Source organism: Tachyglossus aculeatus, chromosome 5 (assembly GCF_015852505.1).
Source record: "Tachyglossus aculeatus isolate mTacAcu1 chromosome 5, mTacAcu1.pri, whole genome shotgun sequence".
NCBI classification, from domain to species: domain Eukaryota; kingdom Metazoa; phylum Chordata; class Mammalia; order Monotremata; family Tachyglossidae; genus Tachyglossus; species Tachyglossus aculeatus.
The window spans coordinates 77,812,030-77,837,026 of NC_052070.1; the positions used below are offsets into that span (position 1 = coordinate 77,812,030).

The 24,997-nt window shown below is 43.9% G+C and overlaps 1 protein-coding gene and 1 long non-coding RNA gene across 3 annotated transcripts in view; one reads left to right on the forward strand and one right to left on the reverse strand.

The window, feature by feature from the left end:
• Positions 1-24,997, reverse strand: part of PSD3 (pleckstrin and Sec7 domain containing 3) — a 417,136-nt gene that overhangs the window by 380,344 nt on the left and 11,795 nt on the right. The window lies entirely within an intron of this gene.
• On the forward strand, positions 1,094-22,879 carry LOC119928246. Its single transcript, XR_005451060.1, has 5 exons — positions 1,094-1,131; positions 8,021-8,206; positions 11,133-11,771; positions 12,573-12,705; positions 22,798-22,879. It is a non-coding gene; the product is annotated as an uncharacterized LOC119928246 (long non-coding RNA).

Sequence of the window (24,997 nt, forward strand, 5' to 3'; positions counted from 1 at the left end):
TACCTCATCAATCCCCTCAACACCTGATAAGGTAGGTGGGCAACCACTATTATAATCTCCATTTTACAGAGGTTAAGTGACTTAACTCAGAGCCTTGGAGCAAGTCAGAGGGTGAGATGGGAAAGGGGTTGGTTTGGGCTGAATCCATCTTGCATTTTACTAAACTTAAAAGTCACGTTCCCCATATAAAAATCAACATCTGTAAAAAAAGTGTGCGAAAGAAGCCCCAGTTTTTTTCAAGCAGACCTCTCTTCTTATTTTTGCAGGCAAAAGGCGTCATTCGATTACACACATCGATCTCCAGTTCAACAGCAAAACAAATGATGAAGGGCCACAGCTGTGTCTGGAGCCCGGCTGCTTTTCAAAGGACAAAGCAGAGATGAAGCCAGAGTCCTAAAGGGCGAGTTAGGGAATGGTCAATCTCAGTGGCTCTTCCCTGCCTGAGTGGTGAAAAGCCAGGTAGCCTGTGGTCTGGAGTTTGCCAGTGGTGGTGGCAGCAAGGTGCAGTGGTAGTGCCCCTACCTACATGGGCCCAGACTGGAGCAGGGAGAGGTGGTGGTTGGCCTTTCTCTGGCCCATGCCAGAGCTGTGTGATAGGCAACTGGGAGACCGTAAGCCTGTTGTGGATAGGGAATGTGTCTGTTTATTGTTATATTGTACTCTCCCAAACGCTTAGTATAGGGCTCTGCACACAGTAAGCACTCAAATACAGTTGGATGAATGAAATTTGAGAATGGAGCAGTTTAACAAGACAGAGAAAGCTGAACCTGGTGGTGGCCGTAGCACCACACCAGGGCACCAGTGGGAGACTCCCAAGAGCAGCATTGCCACATTGACCCCCACAACCAATGCGGTATCCGCTTTGCACCATCTAATCATTTAGAGCCCCATCTCCCGTGTGGCCACCACCATGCTTTGTCCCAAGCGATGAGGCAGGGAGCAAAAATCACCCCCCTCCCCTGTCTCAGGTTTATGTGCAATCAGATCTGAAGGCTTTTTCCACAGAAGATCAAGGGTGGGACCTGGGAACTGGAGAAGCAGCAGTGGCCTAGTGGAGACAGCATGGACCCTGGAATCAAAGCAACTGGGTTCTAATCCCAGCTCTGCCAATTGCCTGCTGCGTGACCTTGGGTAAGTCATTTGGTTTCTTTGTGCCTCAGTTTCCTCAACTGTAAAATGGGGATTTAATACCTGTTCTCCCTCCTACCTAGACTGTGAACCCCACGTGGGGCAGGGACTGTGTCTGACCTAGCTGACCTGTACCTACCCCAACACTTAGAACAATGTTTGACATTTAGTAAGTGCTTAACAAATACCATAAAAAAGACTGCATAACCCTAAATAAGGACCACAATCAGGAATTAGAAGTTCCAGCTTGGACCCACTTGATAAAGATTTCAGCAACTGGGGTCAAACCAGATTCCCAGACTAAACCAGTTCAAACTTGGGGTTTAATCGGTACCACAAACTGGAAGGGACTACAACAAAAAACACTGAAGTTGAGTTTTTCCAAATTAATATTTAAAGGCACTGAGCTGCCTGGGCCAAGCTGGTAAGATTCATTCATTCATTCAATCGTATTTACTGAGTGCTTACTGTGTTCAGAGTACTGTACTAAGCACTTGATGATAGTGTATTCTCCCAAGTGCTTAATACAATGCTACATATTCAGTAAGTACTCAATAAATACAACTGATTGGTACACAAGGCAGACACTATGTTTTCCATTCATTCAATCATATTTATCGAGTGCTTACTGTGTGCAAAGCACTGTACTAAGTGCTTAGGAGAGAACAACAATGATACGGCTGGCTGCCTGAGAGCTTGCTTGGGGAACTGACTGACCACAGGATTTAGTCTCAAATTAACTCACCATTGGACCCCAGGTAGCGCTTAAGATGAGAGGGATTTCCAAATGCCACCTTCTTCTGGCTAGGTCTCAGAGAAGCAGTCCGTCAGTCAATCATATTTATTGAGTGCATACTGTGTCTAGAGCACTGTACTAAGCACTTGAGAGGGTACAGTATAACAATAAACAGACACATAATAATAATAATGATGGCATTTATTAAGTGCTTACTATGAGCAAAGCACTGTTCTAAGCACTGGGGGGGATACAAGGTGATCAGGTTGCTCCACAGGGGGCTCACAGTCTTCATCCCCATTTTACAGATGAGGGAACTGAGTGACTTGCCCAAAGTCACGCAGCTGACATTTGGTGGAGCCGGCATTTGAACCCATGACCTCTGACTCCAAAGCCCGTGCTCTTTCCACTGAGCCACGCTGTTTCTCCCGATAAAATGCCACATTCCTTTCCTACAATGAGCTTCCAGTCTAGAAGGGAAGACAGACATTAATATAAATTACAAATATGTACCTTAGTGCTATGGGGCTGCAGTACACCCCAGTAAAGCCAAAAATTGACTGCTTTTCCTTAGTTGCTCTGAAAGTCGGGGATACCTCCTCACAGAGGACACATAAGACCCCAGTAAATTCTGGGAAATATAGGCCAAGCCAGAAGCTTTGCACCAGGGGGTCTGTAGTCTGTGATTCTTTCCCTGCTGTTAATTCTTCTGCCAGGCCTCCTTAGGACTTTAAAGCACCCTGCTCTGGTTGAGGGCTTGCTCTTTAACACACCTCATCAGGCCCCACCCGGCACACTGAGCCCCAGAAGGAGCAGCAACCTGAGATGGCCAAGGCACCTAGTTACCCGATAAAATGCCCCAGCCCTCCATCTCTGCCGGAGCCAAGCCATCCGGCCGAATGTCGAGTCTGAGGCCAGCTGTTACCATGTGAACAACTGCCATCAAGCAGGTTTTTAATTATGAGTTTTTTCAGTCAGTTATATTTATTGAGCATTTACTCTTTGCAGAGCACTGTACTAAGCACTTGGGAGAGTACAATATAACAGACACAGTCCCTTGCCCCCAACAGGCTTACCATCCAAGGGAGAGACAGACATTAATATGAATAAACGAATTACAGATATATACATAAGTACTGTAGGGCTCTGTGGGGGATTGAATAAAGGGAGCAAGTCAGAAGAATGCAGAAGGGAGTGGGAGAAGAAGTTGGGGGGGCTTATTCAGAGAAGGCCTCTTGGAGGAGATGTGGTTTCAATATGGCTTTTACGGTGGAGACAGTAATTATCTGTGGGATATGAGGAGGGAGGGAGGCCATTCCAGGCCAGAGGCAAGGAGGTCAGCGGTGAGATAGACAAGATCGAGGTACAGTGAGAACACTGGCATTAAAGGAGCAGTGCTGCAGGGAAGTAGGGAATGTTCTACCAACAGCTCCAGTCTATCTAGACAGAGCACAACTGCACTGCCACAAGAATTTGTTGTGTGTGGGCATACAGCACCAATCAAGGTGCTCATCCTCAATGCTGGCTTCAGTCAATCAATCAATGGTATTTACTGAATGCTTACTATATGTAGAGCATTGTACTAAGCGCTTGGAAGAGTACAATACAATAAAGAGTTAGCAGACATGTTCCCTGCCCACACGAGCTTACAATATAGAGGCTTTGTCAGGAACCTAACCCTCATTCTGAAGAAGAAATGAGCGCATGAGGCTGAAGAGGCCCGAATGCTAATAACACCTTGAATTTTATGTGACACTTTGATTTTCCAAAGTCCTTTTGAACTGCTTATCTTATTTTCCCCTTCACAACATCCTTTTTTATGGTATTTGTTAGGTACTTACTATGTGTCAAACTGTTCTAATCACTAGTATAGGTCCAGTCATTTATGTCAGAAACAGTCCCTGTTCCACATGGGGCTCACAATCTATGCAGGAGTGAGAACAGGTATTTAATTCTCATTTTACAGTTGAGGAAATTGAGGCACAGAGAAGTGACTTGCCTCAAGACTTTAAGCTCCCTCATGACTATAAGCTCACTGTGGGAAGGGAACATATCTATCAATTCCCAAGCACTTAGTACAGTGCTCTACACATACTAAGTGCTCAATAAATACAATCAATAGATTGATTTACTTGCCCAAGGTCACACAGCAAGCAATTGGCAGAGCCCGGAGGTAAGGGGAGCCAGGTATTTTTATCCCAATTTCACAAATGATGAAATCAAGGGAGAGAGAGATTAAAAGTAACTCTCCTACAGTTACCCAGGAAAGCAGTGTGCCCTACTGAAAAAGGCATGGGGTTGGGAGGTTCAAGGTCTTAGACTCTGGTTCTAGTCGTGACAACATCGCTTGTCTGCTGTGTGAAGTTTAGCATGCCTCAACCTCTTTATTCATTCATTTGCACTTATTGAATGCTTACTGCGTGCAGAGCATTGTACTAAGCACTTGGGAGAGTAGAATATAACAATAAACAAACATTCCCTGCCTATAAGCTTACAGTCTATGGGGCAGGGGAGGGAAGGCAGTCATCAATACAAATCAGCCCTGGTTTCATCAACTGCGAAACAGGGATGAAAGTTCTCCCTCCCTCATAATAAATAATAATAATAGCATAACATTTGTGGTATATGAAACTGGACAAATGGCCACCCAGTCACCAAATATTCTGACTTGGAGAACAGGGAAGACGGTGAAAATGCGAGGAAAATTTTGGGAGTAGTACCCCAGCTGGAAATCCAGGACTCTAGGACTGACATGGTCGTCTAGACTCTGAGCTCATGGTGGGCAGGGCATGTGTCTCTTTATTGCTGTAATGCACTCTCCCAAGCACTTGGTACAGTGCTCTGCACAAGTAAGCACTAAACAAATATGACTGAATAACCCTGGATTTGTACTCTTAAAGCCCTTGATATTCACCCCACCTTCAACCCCACAGCACTTACCCACACAACCATATTTTATTTTCATGCTCTGCATACAGTAAGCATTCAATAAATTCCATTGATTGACCACTGATTGACTCTAGCCCCACCTGGCACACTGCAGCCTCACGGGGCCCAGCTCAATGGCCCCTTACCACAACTGGGGTCAACTAACTTTTCTGCACAGTAGCCTGGGACACCCCTCTGACAAGTCAGATGTGCTAATCAGAGCCCTGGAATTCTTCAACGTTCTTTTCGGGCATTCTTTCTACAGATATCTTTGGACAACTCTCTAAGAGTCCCACAGGGGGGAAGGTGTTTAATTAGCTTCTAAATTGAAATGGTGAAGATTAAAAAGAGGAATTGACCTACTTTAGCAAAAATTCCATGAGGAATGCCTGGGACCAGATGCATGCAACCTTTGGTTCTCTGTAATAACAACTACTGATTATTTTAGTTCTTTAAACATGGTGTCAGTAAGGGCTTCCTGTCCCTCCAGGTAAGCTCTCCGACCCCTGGGCCTCATGCGGGAGGGAAAAAAGTGTGCCAGTTAAACATGGCAAGGATCTTCAAAACCAACATCTATTCCTGCCAAATTTTCCAGCTCTGGTAGATTTGGTTTCAAAGCCTTCTAGCTCTGCTGCTTAAAGCCTCACATTTCTAACTTAGCAGGTCCAACTTTGGCCAGTCAGCTAGACCTGCTTCATTTCTGACTTCCTAGGCCTCTCTACCCTGGGTATACAAGGCATCCTTTCTCCATTCGTCTGCCTTGAAGATCAAAAACTGAATCTATCCCTGAAAGGTCCTCTAAAATGTACCCTCACATACACCCCCCTCACACTGTTGCTGAAGTGGCAATTGCATGCAAGAAGGTTGGCCTGGGACTTGGAATATGTTCCTTCATGGATTGTTAAATGTCCCATTCCACCCTTAAAATGTCAGGTCAGTAAACAGACTATGAATAACTGCAAAGCTGGGGAAAATCATTCACCATTTTGCCCACCTTCTATAGTGGGGAAGGGTAGCCCCCTCCACACCTAGGTTCAATTCTTTGGGCAGGAAAATTTCCAAAGTCATCACGTCTCCAACCCAGTCCCACCAAATTGACCTGGCAGAGTCAACTGTGACCACGTGTTGGGGCCACTCTGCCCTGCCCATTCATCAAGAGAACCACATGTTCTGGAAGGCACCATGCCCAGCACTGAATGGCACAATGGACAGAGCACGGGCCTAGGAGTCAGAAGATCATGGGTTCTAATCCTGGCTCTGCCATTTGTCTGCTGTGTGACCTTGGGCAAGTCACTTTACTTCTCTGGGCCTTAGTTACCTCAACTGTAAAATGGGGATTGAGACTGAGTCCCACGTGGGACAGGGACTGTGTCCAACCCAGAGCTTAGTACAGAGCCTGGCACATAGTAAGCTTTTAAACAAACAGAATTATTATTAGTATTATTATTGTTATTAATACTTATAAAAAATTAAAAGATAATTGTGATAATTATTAAGCACTTACTCTTCAGACTTCTGGCCCAGTCAGGAGCAGCTGCTTCCCTCCTCCTGCCTCCCCACTGCTGACTGCTGCCATGCTGCCTAAGGCCTCATTTCCCCTTACCCTCTCTCCCTTTGCACATGGATCTGTACCCCTTAAACACTTGTTATTTACCCCACCTTAAGGTTTACAGCTCTTTGTACATACCCTTCTGCCATTTTCCTTATTTCTAATTTACTTCAATGTACCCCTCTAGACTGTGGGGTCCTGATTATTATGGTATTTGCTAAGTGCTTACTACGTACCAGGCACTGTTCTAAGCACCGGAGGGGATACAAGCAAATTGGGTTGGACGCAGTCCCTGTTCCACGTGGCGCACACAGTCTTGATCCCCATTTCACAGATGAGGGAACTGGGGCCTATAGAAGTTAAGTGACTTGTTCAAGATCACACAGCAGACAAGTGACAGAGCCAGGATTAAAAACATGACCTTCTTACTCCCAGGCCTGTGCTCTAATCCACTATGCCATGTCTTCCAATTCTGTTGTATTGTACTCTCCCGTGCACTTAGTACAGTGCTCTGCACCTAGGAATCTCTCAGTAAATACCACTGACGGATTGATTGCCCCTGGCTTACTGGCCCAGTAGATTGAGCCAGCAGATCAGCAGTGAGTTCTCTCACCCTGGTCGAGTGGAGGGAGAAGGGGCTGGAATGAACTGCAGTGCTCCCTTGCAAGGATGGCCAGGAGATCTCTAACAATGGCACAGCTACAGGTCACTGGGAATCTTTCCCCCAACAATATGGCAGTGCAGAGACAGGACCCCTCCGCCTACCCTAACTTACACATCAACCCTTATCCACCTTCCCCACGGTCACCCAACCATCAACGGTATTTATTGAGCACTTACTGTGTGCAGAGCACTGGACTAAGCACGAGGAGTTTTGTTGTCTGTCTCCTCCTTCTAGACTGTGAGCCCGTTGTTGGGTAGAGATTGAACTATGACCCAATATATGTTACCGATTTATACTTCCCAAGTACTTAGTACAGTGCTCTGCACACAGTAAGTACTCAATAAATACAATTGAATGAATGAATGAACACAACAGAGTTGGCAGATGCTATTCCTGCCCTCAAAGAGCTTATGGTCTAGTAGAAGAGAGAGACATGAAAACCCTTGGCTCCAGCAAGGAAATTTGGTCCATTCCTGCAGTGAGAGCTGAGCTTTCAGGAGAAGGGACCCTGGTGTGCCCCCCACCAATTCTGTCTACCTTCCCCCCCGGCAATCTGACCCATCCACTTTCCAATGAGGGGAGAAACAGAAGAGTGAGAAGCAGTGTGGCCTAGTGGATAGGGCTTAGGCCTGGGAGTCAGAAGGACCTGGATTCTAATCCCAGCTCTGCCACTTGTCTGCTGTGTGACCTAAGGGCAAGTCACTTCATTTCTCTGTGCTTCAGCTACCCCATCTGCAAAATGGGGATTAAGATTGTGAGCTCCATGTCTGGACAGGGACTATAGCCACCCTGTTTACCTTGTATCTACCAGTGTTTAAAATAGTGCTTGGCACATAGTAAGGCTCAGGTGAACCTGCAGACGGTGAAAAAAACTTACATATACAACTGAGATTCCCGAGTCACAGCTTGCCAAGTTCAAACACTTTGGGGACCTTTATGCTAATTAAATAGCTTGTATTGGATTGAGAGAAGAGAGTACAGGGATGGGTTTTTTTATTCTTATTTTTTTATTTAGCGGCACATTACTAGCAAGTCTACAGCACTCACCACTGCTGCGGATCTAACAGGACAAAGACTGAGAAAAGGTCTTCAGACTTGGAATCTCTACATGGTGTGCACAGCACCATACTAAGCATTTGGAAGAAAGAAGTCACTGGAAATGTCAAGAAGAGTGGTTTCTATGGCATGGAAAGAACAGAAGGTATATTAAAGCAGGATTTGCGGAGGGGATTCGAGAAAAGAAAACACACACTGGGAGCACACAGCATGCTCTGAGGGCTTGAGAGCAGAGAAGACGGGGGAAGAGTGGCTAGAGGAGACAATTCAATCATACAAAACTTTCTTGGGTTAGCCATTTCCAAGTACAGGAGAGAGGATCGTTCATCATATCAAAAATGGGAGGTATAATTACAGAGGAGACAGTGATAAGGAGTAGGAAAAAAAGTTTATCTGCCATGACCGGGAAAAGCGGTGATGAGAGCAAGTGGGATCAAAGGTGCATAGGATCGGGGAAGGGCCTAAGAGAGGATAGGGAAGCAGCTGGATTTGGGAAGAGGTGAAAGTTCAAAATAGTCACCAAAGAATGAGATCAAAAGAGGAGCATTATCTTACCACATCATGTGACGAACAATAAATACTGGACTAAAATGGGTGCTGCAACAGGGGTCTGGCTTACATTAGAAGTGTTTGTTTAGATTCCAACTGCCTGTGGGCCCTATCAAATCTACCAATTCCTAATAAAAGGGGTTGAACTATGACCCAAAAGGGTGCCTCCTCCCCTGTGACTGACATCCACCGGTCATATGACATATGATGCAATATGACTGAGGCCTGGAGCCCACCTACCATACAGATCCATACAGCTGTGCTGGAAGACACAGGGAGGGGACCGGTGTTGACATCAGAGGGGATAGCAATGCCACCGGGCCCCAAGGTGTGGGCTTAGCCTCGGCAGAGTCAGTTCTGGCCAGAACCAGGGGCAGTCGAGGCCAATCTGGATGAAGGAACAGCCCGCCTCACCCCCGCTATGCCAGGCAGTGGACACAGGAGTCACTCATGGGAAACTGCATGGCTTAGTGGAAAGATCACAGGCTTGGGAGTCAGAAGACAGGGGTTCTAATCCCAGATCTGCCACTTGTCTGCAGTGTGGCCTTGGGCAAGCCATTTAACTTCTCTGTGCCTCAGTTACCTCATCTATAAAATGGGGATTAAGACTGGGAGCCCCACATGGGACAACCTGATTACCTGCACCCCAGTGCTTAGAAAAGTGCTTGGCACATAGTAAGCACTTAAATACCATAATTATTACTATTATTCCAGCCCCAGATCGCTGTTCTCACCCCCTAAAATAGCATACATATACATCCAGAGACAGTCCAATGTTTAGTGCAATGCCCGGTGTTTAGTAAAGTGATCTGCACACAATAAATACTCAATAAATAAAACAGATTAATTGGTGAAGGTGATATATTCCAGGCATCTCCCTCACCCTTAGAAAATTCTATTTCACCCCTTTTCACTTATTCAACAGGGCACTCTAAATTGGAAGAAGGGAATTTATAGCTACAATGTGCAAGAAGGGCACAGTGCATATTTAATAAATATTGGTGCCTGACTCAGACGATCCCTATCTCTAGCTGATGTCTATCCATTGCCACTTGTAACTGCTGGATGCAACACACCCTAGCAGACATCTTGAACTCTGACTTGGTTAAATTTGGATATGTCAATCTTGAGCAAAGTTTTAAGTCCACAATTTTTTCATGCATAAATTAGAATCATTCTCCATGGTGCATCAAATTAATCCCCTCCATAGCTCCAGGTAACACATTCGTACTGAATGAGAGTATTCATTGAGATTAACAGAATCATTAGATTATCTCATTCCTCATCACAGATTTTTATTTTTCAAATATTCTATATCTATCTTTTCTTTCAGCCAAAAGATGTCTGTTCTTTTACCTCACCCACTTCATTGCAGCCTTAAAAGTTAAAAGCCAGGCTTTTTAAACTATTAAAATATTTTTTAGCAGCAGAAAAGCAAAAACAGAGACTTGAGTCCTTGGGTCCTATATTTCATAAATGTGTGTCATCGTTACAGAGGGAAACTTCAAAACACTGAAAAATAGGCTGATGTTCTAATACGGAACATAAAATTTTACCTTGACTGAACTCAGTTTATATGCAAGTGACTTATAAACTCGACTATTCCCATATAAAAACACTCCCTGTTGTACAGTAGATGTTTGGGAAGGATGCACCAAGAAAAAGTTAGTGACTTCTTTCAAGGACCTAATGTATTACCAGGAAGTGAAACTCAAGCATGAGAGGAAAAAAAAAGTGACTTGAAATAAGGTTCTGGTTTGGCTCTTCTCCCAGAAACACAATGATGGTCCATTTGAAATGGTCTGTAGAACCACTAGCTTTTATTTTCCAAGAAGGGGCTCTTCCCCTTCTCCAGGGAAATCCCACTGATTTTAGAAGCATTTTTTTTCCACTGAATGAGAGACGGGCAATCTCATTGTTCCTTCCACTCCACCCCTTCCAGGGAAATAATGTCAATACAAAACACAAATTCATTCATTCATTCATTCATTCATTCAATCGTATTTATTGAGCACTTACTGTGTGCAGAGCACTGTACTAAGTGCTCAGGAAGTGTAAGTTGGCAACATATGGAGATAGTCCTTACCCAACAACGGGTTCAAATACATTTAGGGGTGAGTAGCCCCTTCCCCTTTTTCAACCCAAATAATCCAGGCTATTTTAGCATCTTAGTGTTCAGTGCTTAGAACAGTGCTTTGCACATAATAAGCGCTTAACAAATGCCATTATTATTATTATCTTTAAACTGGGTAGTGTTCACAAATGCCAATAAAGATTAGTTCTACAGACAGCAGTCAAGCAATCAAATGTCTTCAGGCCCTCCAAAATGTGTAGGTAATGTATAAGCCCAGTCTTGCATATGGGTCGGTGAATAATACAATCACCATTTTACAAGTAAAGATGCTAACAGAGAGGTGTATGGTACCCAGCGACAGTCTAACATCCATTTCTTCTCTCCCACTGAAGTTGTATGCTCTACAAATCTCATCAATGTGTGATTTCCAAAATGTTCTTTTCTCCAGAACACTGGGCAGCTGGCCTGATTTTTCATACCCTTGGTAAAATACAGGCCTTAGTCACTCCCCCCGCTCTACCCTGGACGCGCCATCATGCACTCAGGCTGCACTCTTCTAGTTCCTTCACCTCATCCCAACTTTTCCTGACCTCTCAGTGACATCCCAGCCACGAAGGTGATGGAATTCACAAGCAGCTACGAGGCAGGAGAGGAGGAGGAGGCTGAGAAGAGCTAGGACAGTTGGTCATCCTGTGCCATGCCATTGGTGGAACCCAGATTACAAAGCTGCACCAACTCACAAAGCCTTTCAGCTAATGCAACTGTCTTCAAGCCGAAGATCATAAAATACAGTGATTGGAAAGAAAACTACTCAAACACAAGGAAAACCCAAAGTAAATGAGTTAACTGTAACCAACCGAAGCATGAAACAGTAGGGAAAAATGGGCACCACATGAAAGGAGAGTCCGGGAAGATTTCTACTCAGACACTTGGCAGTCTGACAGGGGGAGATGCATGAAACCAAGCAAGCAATGTAACTGCCATCAAGATCTGTATTCTTTGGCTCTCGTGGCTGGGCGTGGACTAAGTCATCAAATTTAATTCTGAATAATGAAGACAGGCAATGGCAAAAGTTCACTTCCATCAGGTGAGCTGTGTAAATATATATTTTTTTAGTTTTATCAGTTTATGTGTTGTTGGTACACTTTAAAACCTTAAGCACGTTAAGGTAAATTCACATTGTAGCAATCAGCACCATTCTTCCGACCTCATGCCTTGTAGTATCCTGACGGACAGCTGGGCATTTTCAGAAGAACATTCCCTAATTCTGCCGACAAGTTCTATCCAAAGCACCTAGTGAAAACAGGTGACTTCTTAGAGCTGCCCATACTTAAGAACCAGATCTTTCATAGACTAGCACTGATGAAACAAAAGCTGGTAACTGTCACCTAACAAGGACAGAAAAAAGCAATTCTAAAGGCAAGCTCAAAATTTCCTTCTCTCAAAATACTGTGCCAGATGTCCTGTACCACATGGAAAGGCCTAAGGGTCAGCTCACATCAACTATCTTCCTGAATTTTATTGACATTTGGCTGGGAGAGATTTACATTTACCTATTAGCACACCAAATGCTTCCCACTCATTCAGGAGATAATGTTCCAAAACTCATTTTTATTTTAGATAAGCATGCACTACATAGTAACCAATCACTACAAATCAAATGAGTAAAATACATTCATACTACATTCATAAATATACATTTGCCTTTTGAATGCAGTCTACAATGACAGCAAAGCTTTGTTTATAGGGAAATGTGTCTGTTTACGGTTATATTGTACTCTCCCAAGCACTTAGTACTGTGCTCTGCGCACAGTAAGCACTCAATAAATACGATTGAATGAATGAAATAAACCAGTGTTTTTACTTATCTTTTACTTTATTGATGCAGCAAGGATGTAGGTGATCAGAATCCCCTTGCTTCCACTGGCAAGTATAAGAACAGAAGGAAATCTTCAGACTTGGAGCTCGTTTGGGCAGGGAATGTGTCCACCCAAGTGCTTTAGTACAGTGACTTTCACACAGTAAGTGTTCAATAAATGACTGAACGAATGAATAAATGATTGAAAGAAACTATCCATCCCCCAGCTCCTTATGGCCACATCTCTCCCCAGCCCTTCTGTCTCTCTTCCCCCTAGGCTGGCTCTTTCTAGCCAATTGTCCATGACCTCACCCCATTCCCACCTCTGCTACTGTTGCCTCTCCTCACAGCTGCTGCCATGCCCAGGGCTAAGCTGGACACTGCTAACCCTACTCAAGAAGATCAGATACCAATTTGCCAACACTCCCTCCCCAACCCAACACACAGCACTGGACAAAGGACTGACCAGCTGAAAACCAGTCTGTCCAGAATAAAACCAGATGAATGGCTACCCTTCCCATGGCTAAATGGCTTCCCATTATTTGGCTAGTGTAATACAAACACATATTAATTCATGTGCATAGCTACTAACCAAAAACTGTTTGAATGACACATATTGAGACATAAAATAAATACAGGAATCCTGTGTGACTACTGGCACTTGTTCTTAAACATACTATAAAACTAAAGAATAATGAACCAGACTGCAAGCTCGTTACATGCAGGGAACATGTCTGTGTGTCTGCTAATTGTGTTGCACTGTACTTTCCCAAGTACAATTGATTGATTGACTGAATCAGGGAGAGGGACAATAGCAGTGCTCTAAACCCCAGCTAGTCAGTCTGGATCTCTGTCACCCCTGAAGGACCCGTATATGCACCTTACACAATAATTTTAATTATTTTCCTTTCACTTTCCAATTAATTTTCTATAAAACAATTCCCTAGCTAATCAGAACACTGGTGGAAAGACAAAACAAAGTGAAATCTCAGTACCAAAAAGATAAAGGAGACCTAAATGGGGTAAGCCCATATTATACTGACAATGTCTTTAATCCACCACTTACCCAAAATAGTATGTAGTTTTAATCATCAAAACAAAATAGAATTAATAACAGTGAATTTAGAAAGAAGTAAAATAGCATCTGCAGACAATTCAGACTCTCACCATATGAACTTTAATCCACAATGAACAAAATGGGTATAATTTTCCTTGATTAATACTACATATTAACCCAATATACTGAATACCTGTCTATATGTTTTGTTTTGTTGTCTCCCCCTTCTAGACTGCGAGCCCTTCTAGACTGTAGAGAACATCTCTATATGTTAGGCCAACTTGTACTTTCCAAGTGCTTAGTACAGTGCTCTGCACACAGTGAGCGCTCAATACAATTGAATGAATAAAACCACAGCAGAATGTTCAAATTCCTGAACACTAAACACAGTGGACTAGAGGAAAGTGCCCAGTCTTGGGAGTCAGGGGGCCTGGGTTCTAATCCCAGTTTTGCTACTTTGCTGCTACTGGACCTTGGGTAAATCACTTAACTGAGTGCCTCAATCTACTCATCCTGTAAAATGGAGACTGAATACCTGTTCTCTATTCTGCTTATATTGTGGACCCCACTGGGACAGAGACTTTGTCCAACCTGATTATCTTCTATCTACTCCAGTGCTTAATTTATTGCTCAGAACATAGTAGGGGGCTTAGCCAATACCACAATTATTATTATCCCTCTTAAAGGATGAAATGAAAGAATCAGAATCAAAAAGTTCCCAAAGTTCTGATATCAAATCTTTGGATGCTTCCTATTTGTGTGTGGGGGGCGGGGGGGAGAGCAAAAAATTTGCAATTAACAAAGATGGCCCACAGTCACAACTACCCCTCAATTACAGAATAAACCTGTTGCTGCAAGTTAATTTATGAAAAACTTACTACAGTAAAATAAAAAATGCCTGTTCCCAAAAGAAAAAAAGCCCATGAAATGTTTTTCTACACTCCGTCATCTATAGATTGCATGGCTGGAGATTAAAACATTTTAAAACCTTAGGTCATTGGAGACTACAGAGTCCATGAAAAGTCTGCACTTTGGTGTTGAATGGAGGTGATTATCACTAGGTGAAGCTTTAGTTCTGAAACTTGAGAGAAAACTTGCATAGCTTTTTTTGGGTTTTTTTAATGGCATTTATTAAGCACTTACTATGTGCAAAGCACTGTTCTAAGCACTGGGGAGGTTACAAGGCAATCAGGTTGTCCCACAGGGGGCTCACAGTCTTAATCCCCATTTTACAGATGAGGTAACAGGCACAGAGACGTTAAGTGGCTTGCTCAAAGTCACACAGCTGACAAGTGGCAGAGCTGGGGTTTGAACCCATGACCTCTGACTTCAAGGCCCGTGCTCTTTCCACTGAGCCATGCTGCTTCTCATGCTTCTCACAGTTCAGGGATGATGCATTACTCGAACCAGGTCCAGCTCAGTTTTATGTTTTTTTGTGTGTCCACTTGGTCTGCAAGGAACCCAAAGAATTTTCCAGCTTTCTACGATCTTTGGATACCAACAGATTGCAAGGGAATGAACAAGTTATTATCTGAATAAGGTATTCTGGACAAAATTTGCTTCTTGGCAACCACAAGCAAAAAATGTGATGGATGGCGATGGCAGAGGCCACACCCCACATAATTCTCAAATTCCCATGCTCAATAGATTTCCCTAATACCAAAATGGTTTTGAGTTTCAGGGCTTATTGCAAGTCATGCTATGTTCATTCAGTTCTCCTGTAACACAGGGGTTGTGTTCTTAGCAAGCCGTGGATTACAGAAAATATCTGTCACAGTGTGGGTGCCCTGACTGACATTGTGCATTTGGGCCCAAATCACATCTTCCAGCATGTACTTTTGATTCATTCAATCATATTTATAAAGTTCTTACTGTGTGCAGAGCACTGTACTAAGCGCTTGAGAAAGTACAACAGCACTTAGAACAGTGCTTTGCACATAGTAAGCACTTAATAAATGCCATCAATATACAACACAACAATAGACAGCGACAATCCCTGCCCATAAAGAGCTTCATGTTGGGGGTGTGGGGGGGAGAACAGATATCAATACAATAAATAAAATTACAAATAAAGACATAAGGGCTATGGAGCTGGGAGGGTGTAAGAACAAAGGGAGCAAGTCTGAGTGATGCAGAGGGAGTGACAGATGAGGAAAAGTAGGGCTTAGTCTGGAAAGGCCTCTTGAAGGCCTCTTTCCCTTCAAAGCCCTACTGAGAGCTCACCTCCTCCAGGAGGCCTTCCCAGACTGAGCGCCCCCATTCCTCTCCCTCCCATCCCCGCCGCCCTACCTCCTTCCCCTCCCCACAGCACCTGTATATATGTTTGTACAGATTTATTACTCTATTTTACTTGTACATATTTACTATTCTATTTTGTTAATATGTTTTGTTTTGTTGTCTGTCTCCCCATTCTAGACTGTGAGCCCACTGTTGGGTAGGGACCGTCTGTATATGTTGCCAACTTGTACTTCCCAAGTGCTTAGTACAGTGCTCTGCACACAGTAAGTGCTCAATAAATATGATTGAATGAATGAATGAATGAATGTATGAAGGAGATGTGCCTTCAATAAGGCTTTGAAGTGGGGGAGAGCAATTGTCTGTTGGATTTGAGTAGGGAGGGCATTCCAGGCCAGAGGCAGGATGAGGTCCAAGGGTTGGCAGCAAGGCAGGTGAGATTGAGGTACAGTGAGAAGGTTAGCACCAGGGGAGTGTACAGGCTGGGTTTTAGGAAAGAAGCAAGGTGAGGAAGGAGGGGTCAAGGTGATGGAATGCTTTAAAGCCAATGGTGAGGAGATTGATGAGCACCTTCTGATTAATTCTGTGTTTTATCCAAAACACACAGTGAAAACATGTGCAGTGATAAAAGTATATGAGATCAGAAATGTAGATAGACAAGAAAATAGGGACAGAAGAGTTCTTGCTATTGAACGCCATTAGAAATTGATGTGGCAAGAGTTTAGTGCACTGTGACCCAGAAGTGGAAGATTGATAACAGAAGAAACTACTAAGCTGTCAATAGAAATTTAGATTTGGTAGGACATTCCCAGGTCAGAAGCTTTCCTCATGTTCTCTCTGTAGCACCAGAATGATTCTGCTAGTCAACCAGAAGCCTTAACAGGTAAAAAACAATGTTGTAAAATCTCTCTTTTTTTAAAATGGTATTTAAGCACCTATGATGTGCCAGGCACTGTTCTAGGCACTGGGGTGACCTAGCGGCAAGAACATGAGTTTGGGATTAGGAAGACGTGGATTCTAATCCCGGCTCCGACACTTGTCTGCCACGTGACCTGGGGCAAGTAACTTAACTACTCTGAGCCTCAGTTACCTCATCTGTAAAAGGGGATTAAAAGTGTGAGCCCCACGTGGGACAACCTGATTATCCTGTATCTACCCAAGTGCTTAGAACAGTGCTCAGCACATAGGAGGCGCTTAACAAATACCATAATTATTATTATTATTAAGCTAATCAGGTTGGACACAGGCCATGTACCACTCACAGGTTTAATCCCTATTTTATAGATGAAGTAACTGGAGCACAGAGAAGTTAAATAACTTGCCCAAGTTCACACAGCAGTCAAGTAACAGATCTGGCATTCGAACGCAGGTCCTTCTAATTCCCAACACTGTGCTCTATCTACTAGACCCCATTTCTCAAACCTTCTACCAAAGTGCAATAATAATAATAGTATTTGTTAAGTACTTACTAAGTGCCAAGTACTGTACTAAACACTGGGGTTAATACAAGATAATAAGGTACCACATGGGGCTCACATTCTAAGTAGGAGGCAGAATGAAGACTGAATCCCCATTTTACAGTGAGGGAACTGAGGTATACAGAAGTAAAGTGACTTGACCAAGGTCATACAGCAGACAAGTGGTGGAGCTGGTATTAGGACCCAGGATCTCTGACTTCCAAACCCAGGCTCTTTTCACTAGGCCACGTTACTTCAATGTTATGTGGTCAGAGTAACTCGAACTCTGCTTCCCAAGGGTTTGATTCTTCTTGAGCAATCTAACACTGCTCATTTCAAGGAAACTGTTTTGTGATAACATGGAAGGTTCTTGGAGAAGAGGCCTGGATGGGGAAATCAGTAAAAGGAAAGAATTCTAAGCTGAAGACCAATCAACGGTATTTATTAAGCATTTACTGTGTGCAGAGGGCTGTACTAAGCGCTTGGGAGAGTACAATACAACAGAGTTGGGTGACCCAACCCCTGCCCCTAAGGTGCTTAGAGTCTTGAGGGGGAGAGAAAACATGAACAGGCCTTACTACTCAAGAAGTTCCAGGAGGATCCCTAACCCTCAGTGGCAATGCTAGCCCACTTCCTCTGCTCACAGAGGAGGTGGAAGGGAGAACAGAAAGGCAACCTGAACTTCCAGGACTACCAGGAACCTTCAGAGCTATTTCAACACTAGACTGTAAGCTCACTGTGGGCAGGGAATGTGACCATTAATTATATTGTTGCATTCCATTACCCCAAGAGCTTAGCTCAATAAATATGACTGACTGGCTGACTGACAACACTAAGGAGGCTGAGGTGGTTTGGAATCCAAACCTTCCAGGAGACCTGAGGAATGTAATCACTCCTCCCACCAAGAACTCTGTTTGGCTTCTTCCTTTTACAGTGATATCTTGCATTGTTAATTAGTGTTGTTTTGTATTTCACTTGCTATTCTTCTAGATGTCTGTTTGCCCCCCCATTAGTTAGGAGGCCACCTTGTGGTAGACACTCATTTGGCTTTGTTTACTTTGTAATTCTTTTTACAGTGTTATCTTGAATCTTTAATTATTGTTGTTTTGTATTTCACTTGTTAATCTTCTAAGTGTTTGTTTACCCCACTTAGTTGGGAGGTCCCCTTGTGGTAAACGCTCAATCAGATTTGTTTACCTTGTAATTAACTCAGTTAAGTAGGGGGATTCTCAGGAACTTAGAAGGTGCTTACTGAAAACCATTACTACTACACTGAAATGATGGACCAACTGCTACCCTCTGAAAAAAACAGGCAAGGGGACAGAGGAGAAATAGCAGAAAAAGGAACATTACTAATATCTAAGCCTCTCCCTACTGGAGCCACCCCTGACATCCTTTAAGAAGCATCCTTTAAAAACCCAGAGAAAAATGAGCTCTTAGGAAGAGCAGAGGTATGGCCAAACGTTTGTGATTACCACCCTTTCACTAACGGGCTCTTTCTTCCAGGAACTCTGCCACCCTTTCTAACTTCCTAACTTTTTCCTTACATGAGGCATAACTGGCCTGAGCCACAGTCCAGCCTATTTAACCTTTGAGCAGTACTAGCTGCTTCCTCCCAGCCCAGAAGAGGCAGGTGAGGGCAGAACAGAGCTGCTCTATCGAGTGTATAAATAGGATCTTGCCCTTACCCATGTAGAGACCCACTGTTCGGGTCAAATGCAGGACTCATGGCAATTCATAAGTTGTGGTCCCAGACTGACTGCAATGAGTCTGGCCACAAGGCAGTGTTTGTTGCCTCCTGAAAGAGACAACCTTATATTAAATAAAGAGGTGAAAAGTAGCCTACTGAATTGATTTCATTAGGCTGAAATTGGGAAAAGCCTGTAATTTGAGTTCAGGAACCCTTAAATTAAGAACCTGGAATAAGTCATTCAGCCTCTTGTGTCCAGAGAAGTCTTACCTCTTTTAATACAGGTGTTATGGAAGGTAAATATAATTTCGATTGAAAACCAAATTCTGAACCTGTTTTTCAGCTATGCTAAATAAAGCAGGAAAGAGGCCACTACCCCTGAGTCTATCGCTACTTATGAAATGGCTAAACTAATTAGTTTAATCAGACTCTTCTGATCCATGTGGCTATAGCTTCCTAATTAAAGAGCCCAAAATATTCATCATTCTTTAAGTCTCTGGACATTACTCAATGCCCCTTCTAAACCACTTCCTAAATGAGCATAATTTGGAAATGCCACTCTGAACACTGAAGTTTCAACCTTATGCTTTTAAAACATAATAAAAACAATGACTTTTCAGAAATAAAAATAAAGGTATTCCAGAAAAATACTTTAAAATGACAGAATAGAAAACACTGAAAAAATAAAGGAAATAATTTAACCACTGATTCAAAAGCAGCAGAAAGCTGACACCCAAAAAACATGCCACTAAAAGCTAATTAAAACTGAAATCCTTATCTTCCCACCCAAATCCTGTCTTCCCCATGTCTTTCCCATCACAGTAGACAAGACCACTATCTCCCTTGTCTCACAAGCCCATAAATTAGCATTGTCCTCAACTCATCTCTCTCATTCCACCCACATATTGAATCTGTCACTAAACCCTGTTGGTTCTACCTTCACGACATGCCTAAAATCCACCCTTTCCTCCCCATCCAAAGAGTTACCATGCTGATCCAAGCACTTATGCTATCCTGCCTTGACTATTTTGCATCTGCCTCCTCGCTGACCTCCCTGCCTCCTGTCTATCCCTGCTCCAGTCCATACTTCACTTTGCTGCACTAATCAATTTTCAACAAAAACATTCAGTCCATGTCTCCTCACACCTCAAGAACCTCCAATGGCTGCGCACCCACCTCTGCATCTAACAGTAGCTCCTTACCATTGACTTTAAAGCACTCTATCATCTTGCCTGACCCTATCTCACCTCATTAATCTCCTACTACAGCTGAGCCATTACACTCCGCTCCTCTAGTGTCACCTTATTCACTGTGGCCCGATCTTGTCAGTATCAATGCCAACCCCATTCCCCTGATCTCCCCCTAGCCTGGAACTCCCTCCCCTCCATATATGCCATACCACCACTCTGTCCACCTTCAAATCATTACTAAGGTTACTAAGGTCCCATCTCCCCCAAGAAAACTTCTCCTCTTTTCCCCAACTCACTCTCCCTTCTGTGCTCTCCATTCACTTGGATCTGTGACCTTTGGACATTTGATATTCATCCCATCCCAATACTACAGCACTTATGAATACATCTTTAAATTATATATTACAAATTACTTATTTATATTAATATCTGTCTCCTCTTCTGCACTGAAAGCTCATTATGGGCAGGGAATGTGTCTGATAATTCTGTTGTATTGTACTCTCCTAAGCGCTTAGGACAGTGCTTTGCACACAGTAAGCACTCACATACCATGGACTGATTCTGCATTCAAGTAGCTATTCTAACAACTGGATGAAAAGTGGGGCATGTCAGAACCTGGATCAATGTTAAATAGCCAACACAAGTATATCATCACTGCACTAATGAGTATCCTTGTGCCCAACACTGCCATAGGGACTCTCTCTCCCTCTCTGCAGACTCACATTTCCTCTTTCCTCCAGGACATCTCTACTTGGATGTTCTGAAGGCACCTCAAACTTTACATATCTGAAACCAAACTTCTCATCTTCCCACCCAAACCCTGTCCTCTCCATCTTCCTCATCACTATAGTCCACACAGTTATCCTCCCTGCCTCACAGGCCCATAACCCTGGCATTATACTCAACTCATCTCTCCCATTCAACCCACACATTCAATGTGTCACCAAATCCTGGTTGGTTAAACCTTCACAACATTGCTAGAATCTGCCCTTTCCTCTTCAGTTCTGCACACAGTTAGCACTCAATAAATGCAATCGGTTGATTGATCCCAAATGCTATGAAGCTGGTCCAGGCACTTAACAGATCCCTTCTTGACTACTGCATCAACTTCCTTGCTGACTTCCCTGCCTCCTCCTCTCCAGTCCAGTCTTTACTTTCATTCTGCTGCCCATATCATTTTACTAGAAAACCATTCAGCTCAAGTATTCCCACTTTTCCAGACCTCCAAAAACCTCCAAAGTTGCCCAACTATCCCACATCCAACAGACACTCCTTACTATTGACTTTAAAGCACTCAGTCTGCTCCTCCCTCCTACCTTACCGCACTGTCTTCCTACTAGTACCCAGCCCACGTTTCACTCCTCCAAAGCCAACATACTCAACGTACCTCACTGCCGACCCTAACGCTTGCCCACATCATCCTCCTATCCTAGAACTCCCTCCTCCTTCGTATACAACAAACTACCACTAACCCCACCTTCAAAGCCTTATTAAAATCACATCTCCTCCAAGAGGCCTTTCCCAACTAAACCCTCATTTTGGGTGCCCACCATAGGTGTGAACTGGCTAAGCTATGTCTGATTGAATTATGGCCATCCTGGGTGCCTCCATGTGACCTTCCTTCACTCAGCTGAATGAGTTAATCTATGGCACATTCATAAATCACATTTTGATCGGTTCTTGCCAACATGAGCTGTATCATTTTTTATGGTATTAAGTGCTTACTATGTGCCAAGCTCTGCACTCAGCACTGGGATAAATACCAGATAATCAGGATGGAATTTTATGTTATTGGTTGCTGCCAACAGGATCTAAAACTTCATTAAAACTTTATTAAGGATCGAAAGAATGTTTCTGACAAATCAAAAGCAGTATCCTTCCCTGTCTCCAGCCCCATTGCCCCTGCTGTGGGAAGGCTTTGGGGCCAATTCAATTCAATCGTATTTATTGAGTGCTTACTGTGTGGAAAGCACTGTACTAAGCGCTTGCACTGCTCTAAGGGCCAGGGTCACTGCGTCTCAGCAGATGGTGGAGGAGGAGCTTTGAAGCTTTAAGATTCCCCCCCACCCCCATTTCTAGGTAATAGTGAGAATAAAATCCCTCCCTTCCCCGGTAAGTAGTGAGATTAAAGTTTCCCCAATTCCGCAATAATGGTGCCCCAAGTAAGACAGAGAGAATGTTTTGGAAAAAATCAAAATCAGTATCCTTGCCAGCCTCCAGCCCGACTGCCACTGCTACGGGATGGGTCTAGAGTAAGGGCTGCAGCTTGTCCGGCTCCTTGTTGTGCAGAGCCGCAGAGGGAGATGGAGATGAGGTTGAGGGATGGTGGGCCCAGGAGGGGAAGAAGTCAGGATTACCAAATGTCTCACCAAAGCTAAGGCCGCCCACAGCCATTCCAACTCCTTGGGGTGTAGAGTCCAGGAAGGGAGCAAGAGCAGTAGGAAAATGGAGCCTGGGAGGAGTAGAAGCTGGACTCACCAGTGTTGGGGGATTTAGCTTTTATTTTTGAAATAAAAAGAATGTACACCACCGCCTCTCCTGGTCAGTTCTATCCATAGACCCCACAGGGATTTAGGGAAGCACTAATGCAGCTCTCCTGCTTGCTTCCTTCCTTCCCCTCCTGCAGCTCCAAGAGGCTCAGCAGTGGCAACGGCTGCAGGAGCAGCAGCTCAGCATGACCAGCCAGGAAACCTGCAGCTGCAGTGGGGGTAAGCTCCAGGTTCACCCACACACTCTTCAGTTTCAGAGGATTCCTGGATTCCTTCCCCCCAAGCTTCACTGAAAATCAACCGATCAAGCAATGGTATTTACTGAGTGCCCACTATGTGCAGACCATTCATTCATTCATTCAGTTGTATTTATTGAGCGCTTATGGTGTGCAGAGCACAGTACTAAGCGCTTGGGAAGTACAAGTCGGCAACATATAGAGACGGTCCCTACCCAACAACGGGCTCACGGTCTAGAAGGGGGAGACAGACAACAAAACAAAACATGTAGACAGGTGTCAAAATCATCAGAACAAATAGAATTATAGCTATATGATCATTAACAAAATAAATAAAATAGTAAATATGTACAAGTAAAATAAAAATCTGTAAAAATATATACAAGTGCTGTGGGGCGGGGAAGGGGGTATGGTGGGGGGAATGGGGAGGAGGAGAGGAAAAAGGGGGCTCAGTCTGGGAAGGCCTCCTGGAGGAGGTGAGCTCTCATTAGGGCTTTGAAGAGAGGAAGAGAGCTAGCTTGGCAGACATGTGGAGGGAGGGCTAAACGATTGGAACAGTACAACACATAAGAATGAGCAGACCTGTTCCCTGCCTATAAAGAGTTTACAGACTAGACTTGCCTCATCTTCAGCTCCTCCCCCTGCTTGCAAATTGGGCGATCTAGTACTTCGAACTGAGAGATGGATCATAAAACATCGACTGATATCTCATTTTGAAGTATTTCGCCTGTATAATGTATGATAGTAAAAAATATACCACCCTGCTCTGGAACCCTCATTTCCCCACTCCCTCTCCCTTCTCACCTCTGTACTTGGATCTGTACCCATTGAGCTGTCGATATTCACCCCACAGCACAGATGTACATACCTGTAATTAATTTTAATGTCTGTATCCCCCTCTAGCCTGTAAGCTCCTTGTACCGTACTCTCCCAAATGCGTAGTACAGTGCTCTGCACAGTGTGCAAATACCACTGACTGATTGATACTGAGAATCATTCTCAAACATCTCTCCCACCCCTCACTCTTCATGGTTTTAAAAGCCAGTGCAAGAAAATGGCCACAAACATTGGGGTGGAAAAAAATGAAGTGAACTCATTTCACTGTTGCCAATACTAAGTCACATCAATTTTGGCCACACTGCAGAAAGCCCCTCCAGCAACAAGCACATTGAGAGAGGAGAAAGAAAAGTAAAGAATATAATTGTCACATGCACACATCTGTGTAGGGTCAGGTGAGTAAAAGAGGGCTCAAAAAAAATCTTAAAAAAAAAAGACCAGCTAGGAGAAAAGTGGGGGAAAAAGTGCAATCTGTCAGAAGAGAAAAAGAAATTTCCAGGAACGGCTGAAGTGAAGCCAGTAGGAAAGGTAGCATAGTTTAACAATACTGACCATAAACTGGAAGACTTGAATTCTAGACCCAGTTCTGCTCCTAGAGTCATGATCACATCGGCCAACAGCAAATATAATGAAGGGGACGTATGGCCCATGTGATTGTGACCTCCTGCTTGCTGGACTGCAAATTCACATAACTAATGGCTATCTCCCAACTGTCCCCATCCACCAGCTCCTCTCACTCTTCCCCAACCAGGGGGAGGGGGAGGAGGGCAAGGGGGAGGAGAAAGAGAAGAAGGAGAAGAGCAAGAAGAATAAGAAGAATTCCACTATGCCACTAACCTCCTTACTGTACCTCGTTCTCACCTGTCCTGCCGTCAACCCCTGGGCCCACATCCTACCTCTGGCCTGGAATGCCTTCCCTCCACACATTGTGGCTCAGAAGCAGCGTGGCTCAGAGGAAAGAGCCCAGGCTTTGGAGTCAGAGGTCATGGGTTCGAATCCCAACTCCACCAACTGTCAGCTGTGTGACTTTGGGCAAGTCACTTAACTTCTCTGTGCCTCAGTTACATCATCTGTAAAACGGGAATTAAAACTGAGAGGCCCCCCACCCCCGGGACAACCTGATCACCTTGTAACCTCCCCAGTGCTTAGAACAGTGCTTTGCACATAGTAAGTGCTTAACAAATATTATTATTATTATTATCATCCACCAAACTAACTCTCTTCCTCCCTTCAAAGCCCTATTGAGAGCTCACCTCCTCCAGGA